The sequence below is a fragment of the Sinocyclocheilus anshuiensis genome, unplaced genomic scaffold (assembly GCF_001515605.1).
Source record: "Sinocyclocheilus anshuiensis isolate Anshui unplaced genomic scaffold, SAMN03320099.WGS_v1.1 scaffold813, whole genome shotgun sequence".
Taxonomy (NCBI): Eukaryota; Metazoa; Chordata; class Actinopteri; order Cypriniformes; family Cyprinidae; genus Sinocyclocheilus; species Sinocyclocheilus anshuiensis.
In genome coordinates this window covers 611,505-627,187 of record NW_015540942.1, presented here as the reverse complement: position 1 = coordinate 627,187, position 15,683 = coordinate 611,505, and the positions used below count along the sequence as shown (strand labels likewise).

At 36.6% G+C, this 15,683-nt stretch overlaps 1 long non-coding RNA gene across 1 annotated transcript; it reads left to right on the top strand.

Annotated features, from left to right (window-relative positions):
• Window positions 1-1,907: 1,907 nt before the first annotated feature.
• LOC107689698 (uncharacterized) lies at window positions 1,908-13,675 on the top strand. Its single transcript, XR_001634362.1, has 3 exons — window positions 1,908-2,202; window positions 12,619-12,807; window positions 13,599-13,675. It is a non-coding gene; the product is annotated as an uncharacterized LOC107689698 (long non-coding RNA).
• Window positions 13,676-15,683: the final 2,008 nt, after the last annotated feature.

The following is a 15,683-nucleotide window of genomic DNA, read 5'->3' as shown; positions in this document are numbered from 1 at the left end:
ACAGAAAACCAAAAGCAGTGATGGGACGTGGAAAAGGGCACATTAAAGAGAAAAGAAGAGATGATGACAAGATAATTGCAAACATGCTGAAAAGTGCCAGGACTAAAGAATGCAAGTGATTTTTGCTTTCTTAAGTCATTATTTTAAAAGGTAAGTCCCAAATGGTTCTTTGTGGAATATTCTGGATCAAACCGCATAATTAAAGCCATCTCCTCCTCGTCGCTTGCGTTCGGAGGGAACTACACAAAGAGGGACCCCCTGCAACAAGGAGATTAGGAACAAGCAAGCTGTCAGATACCCATGATCCTCTTTGCTCCTTCAAATCTCCTCTGGGTTTTAATTGTGCTTCGGCTCAGGCTACTGGTGAGCTAATTGCACTTTTGTCGAGTGCCAAGTAGAGTAATTTACCTAAAAATGAGGCTGTTTTCTTGGCAACCTACATCATTCACAGGAGCAAGTCTCTGCTAACTGTGACAAACTCAACACCGGTGCACTAGCTTACATATACTTAACTTATACCTGACAACAAAGCACTACATCAGCATTCAGTAGTACAGATGGATGGATGGATAGATATGAACCTTCTTCCACAACACGCAAATGCTACGTGCATGTCTGCATGTAAGGTTATAGCCTCTTTGGAGCTGATTAGTGGGGTTAGACAATTATCCCTGCTTACTAGTCCCATGTTAGCTGTTTGAAGCAGCAATCCGTCACCAGTGTTCACAGGAGGACACAGAACTCTGCGATTTAACCAAGAACACAACACTCAGCCAAATAGATCACCAGAACGCATATGTATGGAGGACTAGTAATTCCGAGCAAGAGTGTTGTTGTGAGTAAAAGTAGGCTAATTCTAATTCTGTAATTCTTCTGTAGTCATAAGGCCGCAGGTAATCACAGAACAACAACACGATTGCAATTAAGATATTTTTCAATAAACAGTACGTTTATATAGTAACTTACATTTTAGGCATGATGTTGGCAGTTATTTTGTGTGTTTTTGCACCTCCAAACGCCAGAGCAGAATCAACCGTCCCGCATCTTGCAGGTTCGTTCATTTGCGCCTGTCACGTGACAAATTAACAAAAGACTCGGCAGGTAAAGTAGCCTAATCATTTATGTTCCTCATACATTATCTTTGGCTGCATTATCCCTTATGAAAATTAACCATGGTTTTATTGTAGTAAAAGTGTAGTAACCATGTTTTTTTGGCATATTGATGACCATTTGTATAAGCACAGTTTTACTACAAATATCATAGTTAAACTATGGTTAGTGTAGCAAAACCATGGTTAATTTGTGGTTACCATGGTTTAACTATAGTAACCATGGTTTTTTTTTTATTTTATTTTTTTGTAGTAAAAATGGTTAATTTTCGTAAGGGATAATTCTAATTGTGAATATGAATAAGATTGCGTAGGTGGACGTGGTCGGGGAACTGTAAAATGTTTAAAATATAACATTTAATACCAATCTGAAATTATTTAATGTTTTAAAGTTTAAACGAAACAATTGCCTAAATGATTCAATGACTCGTTCATTGACATTCATTCTGGAATTATTCAGTGTGTTTGAAAGAATCGATTGAGTGAAAGATTCAACTGACTCGTTAATAAAATAAGTCATTTGTCTCTGCCTACTGGCGCAACGATGTAACCTGCAGAAAGAGTCACATAACAACCCCTGACAGCCTATAAATAAGAAAAAGGTACTAAATGCAAGTTTCATTCTTAATAATAAAAAATAAGTCCCCTATAGATAAACAAATAAATTAAAATGCAACATTTGTTACATGCATTTCTTATACTTTTCGCCAATTGCATTGACTTGAATGACTCTAGCTTCACAAAATACTTAAAACCCAATTGTTAAGCACAGGCTTCATTGTTATTTCCTTCTTCCGCGTCTCAGTTTCTTTCTCTCCAGTAACTGACAAGCATAAATCCTGGCACAAGTCCTGGAGCCGCTCCTGCACGATCCGCTGTTAGCACACATGCACGCTGCTCATCAGTGCTGATCTCAGGCTGACACACGGGCTCACCGCAGGGCACCGCTTCATCAGACACACCGCATCTGATCCACTCCTCCACAGGGGACAATAAAGTCACCGTGGACGCTGGCGAACAGCTGACCACTGCAGCACAGTGATGGGCCACTTAATGAAGTGAAGTCTATTGGATGTGTGTGTGGTGCATGTAGGTGAGTGTCACAGTCCTGTAGCTCATGGGGTTTGGCAGAGCGCCCGGATGAAAAATTGAGTTTACAGTCTTGTAAACAGACGCTGCCCGGCGTGATCCTCAACACTGACCTGGTCAGTCTAGTATCTCCAACACTAGATGATGTTCACCAAGTGTAATGTTTTAGAACGCAACTACCATTGAGATGAATGGAAATGCTAATGGCTAGCTTTTTTATGGACCTCCTTGGAGAAATACAAAAAATTACCAAAATGAGATGTTTATCATCCAGATCGTCCATTTCCCTGTGATGTCAAAGCAGCCGCTAAAACAGACGTGTCATCTGTAAATCTCACTTGTGTTCAGTCCCAGCGCCACAATTCATGTATATTCAGCTTAATTAGCTCCCTATCTCTCCCTCTCACTCTCTCTCTCGCTTTATAATAAGTGGGTTACTGGCAAGGGCTCAGAAAAGCCTGATGCTGATTATTTTTTAGAACTAAACAACTGTTGGCTAAGAGGCACATTTAGTGTTATGACTAGTCTGTGTGGTTAATTTGCAGAGGAATACAAAAAAAAATAAAAATAAAATAAATGAAAGATATCTTTAGGAGATGAAGCATAGTGCACAGCCTCAACATATTTGAAAAAAAAGAATTAATTAAAAATCTAAAAATAAGTGCTAATAATTGGTTCATTTAAAAACTATATAAAATAGTGTTATTTTAGTGTAAATTATAGGCTATACTATTATAGTATTTATTAATATTTTGAATTTTATTAACTTTTATTTTATTGTTTAGTGTAGATTTTAGTAATTTAGTTATGTGCATTTGTCATTTTAATTATTTGCTTCATAAAATAAAACCATATATATATATATATATACATATACACATACATATACATATACAGACACACACACACACACACACACACACATATATATATATAGAGAGAGAGAGAGAGAGAGTTTCACATACTATTAATTTGTGAAGGATTACAGAAAAAAAAAATAAAGTTGATTATAAAATGAGATTCTTGGATGGACAGATGCAAGTCAGCTACACTAGTGAATGTGGCGATGAAGCTAATAGGATGTGTGTGTGTGTGGATTCAACTGCACCAAGCAGCTTCATTACAGAAGCAGCAGGGGGTTTCTGTGGGTTTAACTGTGCAAATAGTATTTATTTAAGAGAGAATTATGCTCTCCTAACCTTATACTCTATCCTCTATGGCCTAATGGCCCAATTCTGCTGGGAAGAGGTCTCCATCATACAGGCTCCAGGGCAGAGTTATTTTCTAATTGACCAGCCCTGCACTGTTCAGACAAAATAAACACAATCTTCAGCTGGAGGTTAAGATGTTAGCCTCATCACACTAATTCATGCTGGGTGAAAAAAAGGCCACTCTTTAAGAGATGCTGCAAATTGAACCACTATTGATATTTTAATACTTTTTTTTTCAGCAGCCTAATTTGACCTCTCTTTCATTTTGCTCTGCTCATCTTGTAATCAGCTCGCTCAGGGACAGTTAAGTAAGTTAATGCATGCAAAACTCACAGCTCTAAACAAAACACAGTAAAGTGTGTGGGGGGCTGTGCTTTATAATCACTAATTATGCCAATGAGGTTTTGCTAATTAAGTCACTGAGTTCTCTGCTGGTGTGTGTGTGTGTGTGTGTGTGTGTGTGTGTAAAGAGCGCTACCACACTGTAATCTTGCATATATTCATGGTTTCACATGAAAATCTAATAGTATTAAAATCTTAAAATGTGTATTTTTCATTTGAGTAATTTCCAAAATGAAGATAACCTGTAAGAAATGTAGTAGGCTAATTAAAGCATCAAACCATATAAAAATGTGTTCAACAGTTTCGTTCCACCTCAGACTGAGCAAGAGGTTCTGATATTTCTTATATCATGTTTTTACTGACAAAAACACAAATATAAAATATTTTAAAATACTAGTTTATCTGTAATGATAAAGATTTGTATTTTTATTTTCAATTTTTAGCATTCTTCAATTTAATCGTGAAATTTTGAGAGGAATTTATTTTTGCAAAAAAAAAAAGTATCTATTGTCTTAAAAAGACTCTTCTTTAAATATGATTAATAGGGAAACATGATTTGTGCAGATGCAAATTACATGTTAAATTAGTTTTAATCGTATAAAACTGCCAGCCACGGGTTTTTCATGCCGAGAACTCTGCTCATATTTTCTGCATAATGATGCATTTAAAAGGAAACGACCAAACGGATGTTTATAAAAGTTCATATCGCTGTTGCGGATAAAATACAACACAGATAACATTAAATAAATATTTTTTACCAGGTTAAATGTTGATTATTAGTAACTCAAACCCCTTTATCTAAACCTCTCTGGGTCGCGCACATCCGCCATGTTTGTAGTTTTTTAAAAAGCGCTTTATTTGTGTTTGTAGTTCTGGACCAAATCCTTCGCCAAAGCGCAATGGATTGTGGGCAATATTAGCCATTAGAGTGTGCACGGACAGAGCTTGGCTGCGTTCCACTCCACTTTTAGACACGCACTGGCAAACTTCCCTAAGCACTTCCTCTCGGGGGAATCCCCGCTGCCATTTTGAAGTGCGTTCCACTTCCTGAAGTGGATGAGGGAAGTTTATATGGACAGACCCTCGACCCCTCGATTTTGACTGAGGGAGCGAGTCTGCTTCATATGCACACTTCAGGCCGCTCCATAGACCACAATGCAACACGATTGTGACGTCATCGCAGATCGCGTTTAATTTATCCCCAACCCAAACAACTATAATATATAAATGATTTTTTTAACATTTATAACAGCCCAAACATACCTATATACATATAGAATGCTGCACCAATCAAATTCATAAGTGAAAAAATTTAAACAATAAACCAACCCCATAGCTGATTCTAAGTGATAAAGGCCTTAGGTTGTTCCAGTTCAGCCCATTCCAAGGGTTCCGCCAGAAGTGGGCACTCATGCAACGTAATCAATGACGTACATCCGAGTAAACGAGACGGAGGGAAGTTTGCGAGTGAAGGGCATAAAAAATGGACTGGAACGCAGCCATTGTCTTACGGGAGATGAGAGGGTCTGTAACCAATCACATTACAGCCTTGACATCATTTAATTTTTTAGTTAGAGTTGTACGACACTCAGTCGCCATTTACAGATACCATAGGAATGAATAAGTGCCGTAAACTGAATCCCACCTTTCGCAAAACGTCAGTGACGTCTCTTATAAAACAGCATTTTTTTTTAGGTGTAAACTAAAAATAGTTCAATCCAAAAGTATTGTTTAGGGAAAAACATGTTGAAGATTAGCAGATAGGCTGTCGATTCATTAAATGATGAGCTGTTTCCTCTAAAAAGCTGTTTATTCAGCGTAGTGAAGCCTCTCCTCCATTGGCATCCATTCAAAAAAAACAGCCTCTGGTCTCCTTTCTGTTAGCATTTGTCGTTAAAGGTTTTTGGCTAAAAGGTTGCAGGCTTGCCTTCTAGTGGCTTTGGCACGATCCATACTTCAAAAATCTACCTGAAATAGTAGACCATCCGGGGACTTTTGGTCGCCATTTACAGATACCATAGGAATGAATAAGTGCCGTAAACTGAATCCCACCTTTCGCAAAACGTCAGTGACGTCTCTTATAAAACAGCATTTTTTTTTTAGGTGTAAACTAAAAATAGTTCAATCCAAAAGTATTGTTTAGGGAAAAACATGTTGAAGATTAGCAGATAGGCTGTCGATTCATTAAATGATGAGCTGTTTCCTCTAAAAAGCTGTTTATTCAGCGTAGTGAAGCCTCTCCTCCATTGGCATCCATTAAAAAAAAAAAAAAACAGCCTCTGGTCTCCTTTCTGTTAGCATTTGTCGTTAAAGTTTTTTGGCTAAAGGTTGCAGGCTTGCCTTCTAGTGGCCATCTATACTTCAAAAATCGACCTGAAATAGTAGACCATCCGGGGGCTTTTGGCATACTCTTTTCAACATACTATGCTTTGGTACACACTTATTCTAATCTCACATACTATTTAGGATGGATTGTATGAACATTGGGACGCAGGGCAGTATTCATAAGAACAAAAAAAGGACACCTTTTCATTTAGAATTTGTCTTTAAATCTCAATTTGTAAAAAAAAAAAAATTGTTAGAAAATCGTATCGTGAAATCAGTATATCGTGAGTTGAGTGTATCGTTACATCCCTAATGATCGATATTTTTACTTTAACAAAAATCATGTCACACTGTGAAATGAGCAAGTGAAATCTAACAGTTGATTAATAGTGGTGATAAACTGTTTAAAAAATGGCCAATTATAGCATCTAAAACATACTTTCCCATATGCCAGTATATAAATTAACATACAATTTTGATTCTTAAAAAAAATAAAAAATCTTGTCTCTGTCCATTTGTCAGCTCCCCAGCAGACAAAAACTGATGATTTCATTGGTTTTCCTTGCATATCTCCTCTTCTCTCTTTATCTGTGTCTTGATAGAGTACAATTTAAACACAAGACAGAAGAAGAAGTAAACAATCTTCCATAACATCCAATCCAGACTCATTCTCTCTCAGCCAGTCTATTTATCATCTGAGCACCTGCTCTGTGTGTCCAGAATGAGTTCAGTGTGTGCTGACAGAGGACTGATCTCATTCGAAGCCAGGTTATATCGGCCTGTCACTCCAGAGCCGTTTAAGCTGGAAAAGTGCGAGTAAGGGCAGAGAAGAGGGGGGCAAATAATTGGAGCTGCAGGGCTTCAGGTGTAATAACAGATCTGCCGCTCCCTGGAGCCTCGTTCTGCCTAACAACAGACCCGCTTTAGCATCTCCTGCTGTTACTGCACGTATATTCAAAGACAGACTAACACAACCTGATTGTTTATGACACAAAATCGCAAGCAGCAAGATTATTCTGTCTCTCACTACAGGCACAATGCTGCTGAATTGCAAGATATATGGAAAAAAGCCAACTAGACTGACTAGCATCTGATGATTTTGAAGTTTATAACACTGAAATAAGTGTCTGTGGTTGTAATCGCACTGTACCTGGAGTCATAATGGTTATTGTGGTGGTTGATTAACACAAAGATACAAATTGTGATGAAGAATAGTGAAATACAAGCAAATGCTCGATATGATCACTGTGACTGGCTGATTAGCGTGTCAAAGCAAATCCATGTGAATGAGTCAAGCTGGTGCAGTCACGTCCAAACCAAAATCAACTTGAAATTAATATGAAATGATATGTGAGGGAGGTTTAGTGCAAACTCAGTTTGGTTAAATTAAAGGTTAACCAAATTGTTAGGGTGAGGGTTAGATATCAACAATCGAAAAGAAGCTTACAATATATAATATATTATAAATTACTAAGTAAATAAATACAAAATAAAATTATATATATATATATATATATATATATATATATATTGAAGTACTGGAGTATTATTGTACTAGAGCAATAATAAAACAGAAAATGGACTTTTTCCCCACGTAAAGATTAAAATCTTATAGTTTTAACCCAAATGTGACCTAAAATAAATACAACGTATTTCAAAAGTTAAAAAGAACAGCATTTATTCAAAATAGAAATCTTTTCCAACAATATAAGCCTTTACTATCACTTTTTTATTAATTTAACATATCCTTGCTGAATAAAAGTATTAATTTATTTCAAAAAAGAAAGAAAAAAAATTACAAAAAAAAGTAGTGTATATTGTTACAAAAGATTTCTATTTGAAATAAATGCTTTTCTTCTGAACTTTTTATATTCATCAAAGAACCCTGAAAGAAGTATCACAGGTTCACAGTCTAACAGCAGCACAACTGTTTCCAGCACTGATAATAAATCAGCATATTAGAGTGATTTCTGAAGGATCATATGACACCGAATAATAGTAATAGTTCATGATAATTCAGCTTTGCCATCACAGGAATAAATTATATTTTAAATTAAATAGAAAAACGTTATTTTAAATTGCAATAACCGTTCACAAAGTTAGTTCCCTTTCCTGGGAACTTCGAACTGGCAGTGTCTCGTTCCCTACTCAGGGAACCATGGTTACATATGTAACCTGAGACGTTTTTTCTGTATTTTTGATCAAATAAAAGCAGCTTTGATGAGCACAAGAAACGTTTTTTTTTTAAAAAACATTACAAATAAATCGTATAAAAATAATCGCCAAACAATGACGATGGCGCCGACGGTGATGGCTGCCTCCGTGGCGTGCTCCGCAGTTGTTTTTATGTTTTTGTTAGTTTGTCCTGTCTTTAGTTATATCCCTGCAATCAGTTTCACCAGAGACGAATTGCTGGACAATCGGAAGTACCACCCGATATTTCACCGGTTTTTGATTATTCTGATGTTTTGCTGGACATTGTAGTCGGGGGAGCTGTGGCGCTGATCAAGCACTTCAGGATGCGCAGACGGGGGAAGCGAGCCGGCGCACTCATGAAGCTCAGGCAGCGCGGATTCAGAACGCCGTTGCCGAGCATCCACCTGGCGAACCTCCGCTCTCTACCCAACAAAACAGACGAACTCCTTCTGCTCTCCCGGACAAATAAGGATTTTTCATGTGTTTTTTGTTCTGTCACTGTCATTCTGTTACACTGTGGAAGCTTCTGTCACGAAAACAAATTCCTCGTATGTGTAAACATACCTGGCAATAAAGCTCATTCTGATTCTGATTCTGAAAAATCTTACTAATCCCAAACTTTTGACCAGCAGTGTACATTTAAGAGTATATAACATTTTATTTTGCTTGCTTGTTGTTTATTTTGAACCAGGCCAAGCATTTCAAATGATTTCTCCAAGGAATTCAAAAGTGCTAGTGAGAATATTAACTATGAGAGATTCAACAGCAGCTCTCTGATCCTGACCATACAATGCTTTCTGCCTCTGATGGCCTTAATGCAGTGAATATTCACCGCTACATGAGTGTCTGAACAGGCTCTTGGGTTCCCCCTCCACACCAGACAGACTCACTGGCCTGGCTCTGCATTCACTGGAATTAAATCAGGCACTTTTACAGATGGCCCAAGTGAATTATTTATGGCCGCAATAAAGTTATGGCTGCCACTAATTTGGAGTTTGATGGGGTTGTCCTTTAACTGAGGATCCTGGGCAAACATGAAGTATTTACTGTTTTCACAGATTTGATTAGTCCTTCATGGTCTCGTGTATCTCTGACGCACAGCACTGAGGCTGCGTAGCCTATCTGTGGATGTCAGATGAAAAAGACTGCAGAGTCGGGAAACAATTCAAATGCTACATGTATTTATTTTAGACCATAATATAATATTATTATATTTATTTATTTAAATTCTAACATGCACAATTTATATTAAAATGCTTCTTTTAAACAACACGTTTCTTTGACTGTTTTTTTATATACTATTACTAGTTTCCACTACATGAAAGCAGCATAATTATTTCTGTGTTCGTATCAACAGGTACTCACACGGTGCATATAAGCATCGAGTGCTTTTAGCTTAATGCAGTGTGACAACATGTATTTGTTGTGCCATTTTGTCACAAAGCATAGACGTGTTAAATGATCCGTCTCTTTTTTTTTGTGGGCAATAACATTATCTATACAGAAATTGTCTTTGAAAAAAAAACACCTATCATAAAAAAAGCCACTGCATTCCCTCTATAACATTATAATTTTGGTAAGGAGTGCATGCATTTAGATGCATTTGAGGAAAACTTATCTTCACTGCTTCTCTGTGTATCATCAAGTTGCCATTTTTCATCAAGTTGCAAATGCAAAATAATTAGCTGAGTGTTACGAGAGCATGTGAAAACCGTCATCGCTTGCCCCCCTGCACTGAATCCACAGCGCATTCAGCATGCAGAAGTTTGATTAGCATTAGCGAGGTACATATTTCCTGTCTTGTCAACAGTCCTGTTTGGCCCGAACAAACACATGGCCCATTTGTGAGTAAACTGGGTGTTAGGCAAGCATTAATATTCATCCTTTTCCATCCAGCTTGCTCTGTCTGAGCTCCCTGAGGTATTCACGTCTGATCAGGACAAGCACTCACCCATGTGAGGAGCCTGATGAGTTTAGGAGGCTTAATTAATCAAAGCCGTCTCTCTTGCTCTCTGTGATTCATCTCTTTTCCTTTAACTTTCTATTTCCTCTCCATGTTCAGCTCCCTCCTCCGCCCATCATCAAAGTCCTGGTGCTGAGGGGAAATGGAGGCGATCTCCCATCTCTTTCCTGCGATTAGCATCCTGTTGTTTCTGTGTGAACTCAAGCCGTTTAATCAAACACACAGCAGGCCTGGGTCATAATGACCCCGAAGCGTAACCAGCGAATCTGCTCTTAAAGAACACTTTGAGCTCCATTAGCTTTGCTTGTACAAAGTGGAAAAAGAAGCATCTGTCTATAGCTTCTTCTAGCTAGCCCTCTAGTCAAAACAAGCAATGAAAGAGCTGATTCAAAATAACATTAGCTGATAGTATTGAAGTTGTTATTATTTCTGAATTATTAATTTTAGAAGTGCATGTCAGGTGTTTTTAGTATTTTATTAATATTAAAAATCATCCAAGTGGATGCTGCACACTGGTGGTGGTTGAGGAGAGACCCCCCCACATGATTGTAAAGCGCTTTGGGTGTACAGCAATACACAGTAAAGCGCTATATAAATGCATCATTCATTCATTCATTCATTCATTCATTCATAAATATGAATAGTTTAGTTAGCATGTACAATACAATTCAAATATTTAAATTAATACTTTCATTCAGTAAGGATGCATTCAATTGATCAAAAATGACAATAAAAGACATTTATAATGTTGCAAAAGATTTCTACTTCAAATAAATGCTATTTCCTATAACTTAAAATCAGTGTATTAGAATGATTTCTGAAGGGTCATGTGACACTGAAGACTGGAGTAATGATGCTGAAAATTCAGCTTTGCATCACAGGAATAAATTACAGTTTATAAAACATATAAAAATATATATTTTAAATCGTAATACTACTTCACAATATTACTGTTTTTACTGCAGTTTTATTCATCAAATAATTTCCGCCATGGTGAGCATAAGAGACTTCTTTCAAAATTATAACAAATCTTACTGACTCCAAAACTTTGAACAGTGGTGTATATACTTCTGTATTTCTTCATCTTTTTATCCTGAAGTTAATGTAAAATCCTGCCATGTTCTGTTCTCCATTAGATGCTTCGATCAATGTTAACAAACTAGTATATTCAGGTCTAGACAGGTATGAATTTTGAACTTACGAAGGTAAGAGCCACTACCAAGATCAGTAATGCATGCAAACAACAGAGCATTTCCTGCCTCTGCTGTTGTACATAAGTATATAGCTGTGGTGGACTGTGCTGAAAATCCTATTACACAGAGAGAAAAATGTCATTACAGTAAGAGAGCTGTTTCTGATTCTATTTTCTGTTGCGATGAGGGAAACCCTTGTCAGGGCCGAGTGAAGGGTGTCATCCATCAGATGCTATTGCCTGTCTGGATGATAAGTCTTAATCCACTTGTTTCAGCAGTAGATAGATTAGCGACAGACTAATGCACCGTGAATGAAGCGCTGCCACTTGTAGTCAAACACACAGGTGTCAGGAACCATCTCATGGGGCAGGCCAGGAAACGGTCACTCAGAGCCCATAGCCAAAGTTCATAACACACAAGCTCCTAGAGCATTATAAAAAAATAATATTCTGTGCAAAACAAAGAGAAAAAAGGGTTCAATTAGGTACAAATGTCTGCCTTTTAAAAGGGTACTGCCCAAGTGACAGCTTTTGTACCCTTTTCTGAAAGTGTAGCATACAGTATATAATGTATATATAATATAGTGTGTATATAATAAATAATACATATAATATAGCAGCCGCAAATCCGTTTAAAATATCTCTGCATTATTTAACAAAATATCTAACCAAGTGGCATTTCTTTTAAAGAAAATAGCACACAATTTGCATTTTTTAAAGACATCCCTGTAGTTCAAACGGTCGATTCATGAAATATATACTGAATGCATTGTATGTGGCTTTGGATGAAAGCTCATGCCAAATGCATAAATGTAAATATAAAAGCTTTAACAAAAAGTTTATTAGGTTACAAATAAGAAAACAATAGATATATTGTTCAAATTAAGGCAAAAATTCGAAAACATATTTGAACACAATCTGGTTGCCAAATGTAAGTGAAATATTATCATTTTCATTATAGTTTTCAGACTGTTAAAATGTAGGCCAATAGCACAAGATAAAGATGCTATTTTATAGAATGATCCCATGGTTGATCTATTCAGCCATTGTAACAGCATCTTCTACAAAACCCGAAAAAGAAAAAGAAACTCGAAATATCATTCGAGCATTATTAAAAGGTACAATGGAGGGGTTGGGCCGAGTGCTGGGCTGCCACGCGTCTTAAATGAAAAATGTCTTTCTGTGTCCCAGGAGCCTGTGAGCGCTGATGCCTTTAGATGCCCAAGCAGCCGAGCCTATAAAACCAGGGATATGCAAAACAAGGGGGGAAAAATGAATATGCGAACAAAGGCGGAGCTCCTATCCCCTGGGGTGTGAGGACGAGGACGGGTGCGGAGAGAACTGAAATCACCTCATCCAGCGAGCTACATCATTTGCATGGTGCATAATCTCCAAGGCTCTGCCATGCAAATACCTCATAATGTTGATACGGGAGACTTTCAAGTGGCTGTCAGGGGTGAATTTATGCACTGCCAGCCAATGCAGAGCCCTAAATCACTTTCAATTAGGTGACACTTTCAATATACAGACTCTGATTTAGAGATATGGATAGTTCTCCCTGCTTTGAGGCCTGAATCGAGCCAACATTGCCTAATATCAGATTTAATTCAGAAGTTTTGGCCCTCACCCTCCTCTGCCATGTCTATTCCCATTTTCTCTGAGGTAAATTCATTTAGGCTTACTCTTTCTGTTTTAGGTGAAGAGAGACACATTTAGTATGTTTGTAACACACCGTGATTCAATAAAAATGAGAAAAAAAAAGAAAGTAAAGACATGCGTTTTCTGACTGCTACCTGCTCTATCAAATGTAGCCATTTTGTGCATTTGAGTTTAGCACATTAGATTTTTTTTGGACATTTATTCAAACAGGAGGCTATAGGCCTATTAAATAAAACAATAATAGGTTAAGTAAATGTATAATATTGTGCATATACTGTATTTAACAATACATTCACCATTTAAGCATTATGGAAACTGAATGACTTGCCTGAGGTAAATGTAGGCTAATGTTACATGACAAGGCATTCACAAGCTGTTTTATTTACTATTTTTCGTGAATAAAACACAGATTGGGAGATTAGACTAGACATGATGCAGTTCAGTAAACTGTACTAAATCTTTCAACACCATCTGATATTCATTCTTGTTTTTTTTTTGTTTGAAAACTACAGAGGAAGAGATGGACCGTTTGCTCGGTTACGCTCTCCATGTGTTGCCTGAATGGAGCAACATGTAACGCCACATTAATGACGACCAAAACAACGTTTAGCTATCGTTTGAATTAAGAGAAACTGAATTATAAGACTTGATTAAAAGTAAAATATGTCAAAAAATCTAAATTCAGTGTTTAAGTAATTCTGAGTTTCTGAGTATACGTTTCTGCTTATAATCATGTCCTCCTCGAAACGGCTCATCTGACTAGAGCTCGTCATATAGGCCTACTTTTGAGACAGACAGACAGACAGACAGACAGAGAGATAGATAGATAGATAGATAGACGAATGATAGGATGTATGCTAACGTGTATTGGTGGCAGAGAGAGCACTCTATCGCACACGCACACAGCGGGAAGCTTATTAATAGCTCTAATTTGATAATCAGGCATAGGGATCTGGGGCGATTTGTAGAAGAAGTAATTGTGCCTGTAATTGTGTCTCAGTCCAGCTAAGGGCTTTCATTTCCTCTAATGGAGTGAGTGTGGGACAAGACAGAGGAACACGGGCTGTCAGAGCAGTCAAAGGACAGAGCAAAGATTTTATACTTATCCATTTATCATCCCTCCTTCATTTACATTTCCGCTCCTGACACCGATGAGGCCTATCAGATAAAGACAGAGATCATATCATACCTCAAGACAATAATCTTATCTGACACTATGATTCACTATGTGTACCAGTCTCAGTAATAGTCAAGGCAAAATCTGATTAAAATGTCTGCCCCTATCTGCTGAGTCCACTTCACAGATCATTTAGGACATCATTTAGGGAGTTAAAAGTTTTAATTTGAAGGAGAATACGATTATTTCATATCCTGAATGATTTTACCTCCTTCATTGGGGTGATTTTAAGATTTCTTCAGACATTATAAAGAGACACAGTGTCAGGAAGGTTGAATTGAGCTTAATTGAGACATCAACTGCAGTTAAAAGATCCATATCCTCATTTAAGGAGTTTCAAGGTGCTGTGTTTTACCTCTCAATTACACATTTTATAACAAATACTACTTTTGATAAAATTTTAAAGTAGCCTAATACCGCACACATCAGGGCTCCAGTTTTATCAATAATTTTCAGTCAGTATTTCTTTAAGAAATGTAGGATTGATTAAACTAATAATAAAATGATTCTTCATGATTAAAATGAAGACTGTAAAGACTTGCACATAAAAAACAAACAAACATTTTTTGCACAAAATATTAAGCTTTCAACATGTATAATAATAAGAAATGTTTAAATCAGTGCATTAGAATGATTTCTGGATCATGTGACACTGAATACTGGAGTAATGACTGCTAAAAATGTAGCTTTGCCATCACAGGAATCAATTACATTTTAAAATATATTAAAATAGAAAACAGTGATTTTAAATTAATTCACAATAGTTCACAATATTACTGTTTTAATGATCAAATAAATTGAATGCAGCCTTGGTGAGCAGAAGAGACTCAGAATTAATACCCCAATTTGAGTAGGCTATACATATATATACAGTATATATATATATATATATATATATATATATGTGTGTGTGTGTGTGTGTGTGTGTGTGTATATTAGGGCTGTCAGTCGATTACAATTTTTAATCTAATCAACTACGTTTTGATTAATTAATCTAATTAAAATAAATTTGACAGTGAAAATACCCACAAAAGATTATTTAAAGCTATTTTTGTGTTAAATGAGAAAGTATCAGGAAGACATTACAAATTGTAGCTTCAGAAAGAAATATTTTATTTGATTCAACATATAAATTTATTACACATAAACATTTAGGTTACAACGGGATAACAAACTATGGAACATAAAAGAAGATAATTTGAGAAACACCTCAGTATATTTTGTTCATACAATGGAAGTCATTGGTAACCAAAACAGCGTTGTTACCAACAGTCTTCAAAATACCTCCTTTTATGTTCCACCAAAGAAAAGTTTGAAATGACATGAGGGTGAATAAATTATGACAGAATTTAATTTTTTGGGTGAACTATCCCTTTAATGGTTTTATTATTATTATTTAGTTATTTTTAATGAAATGATA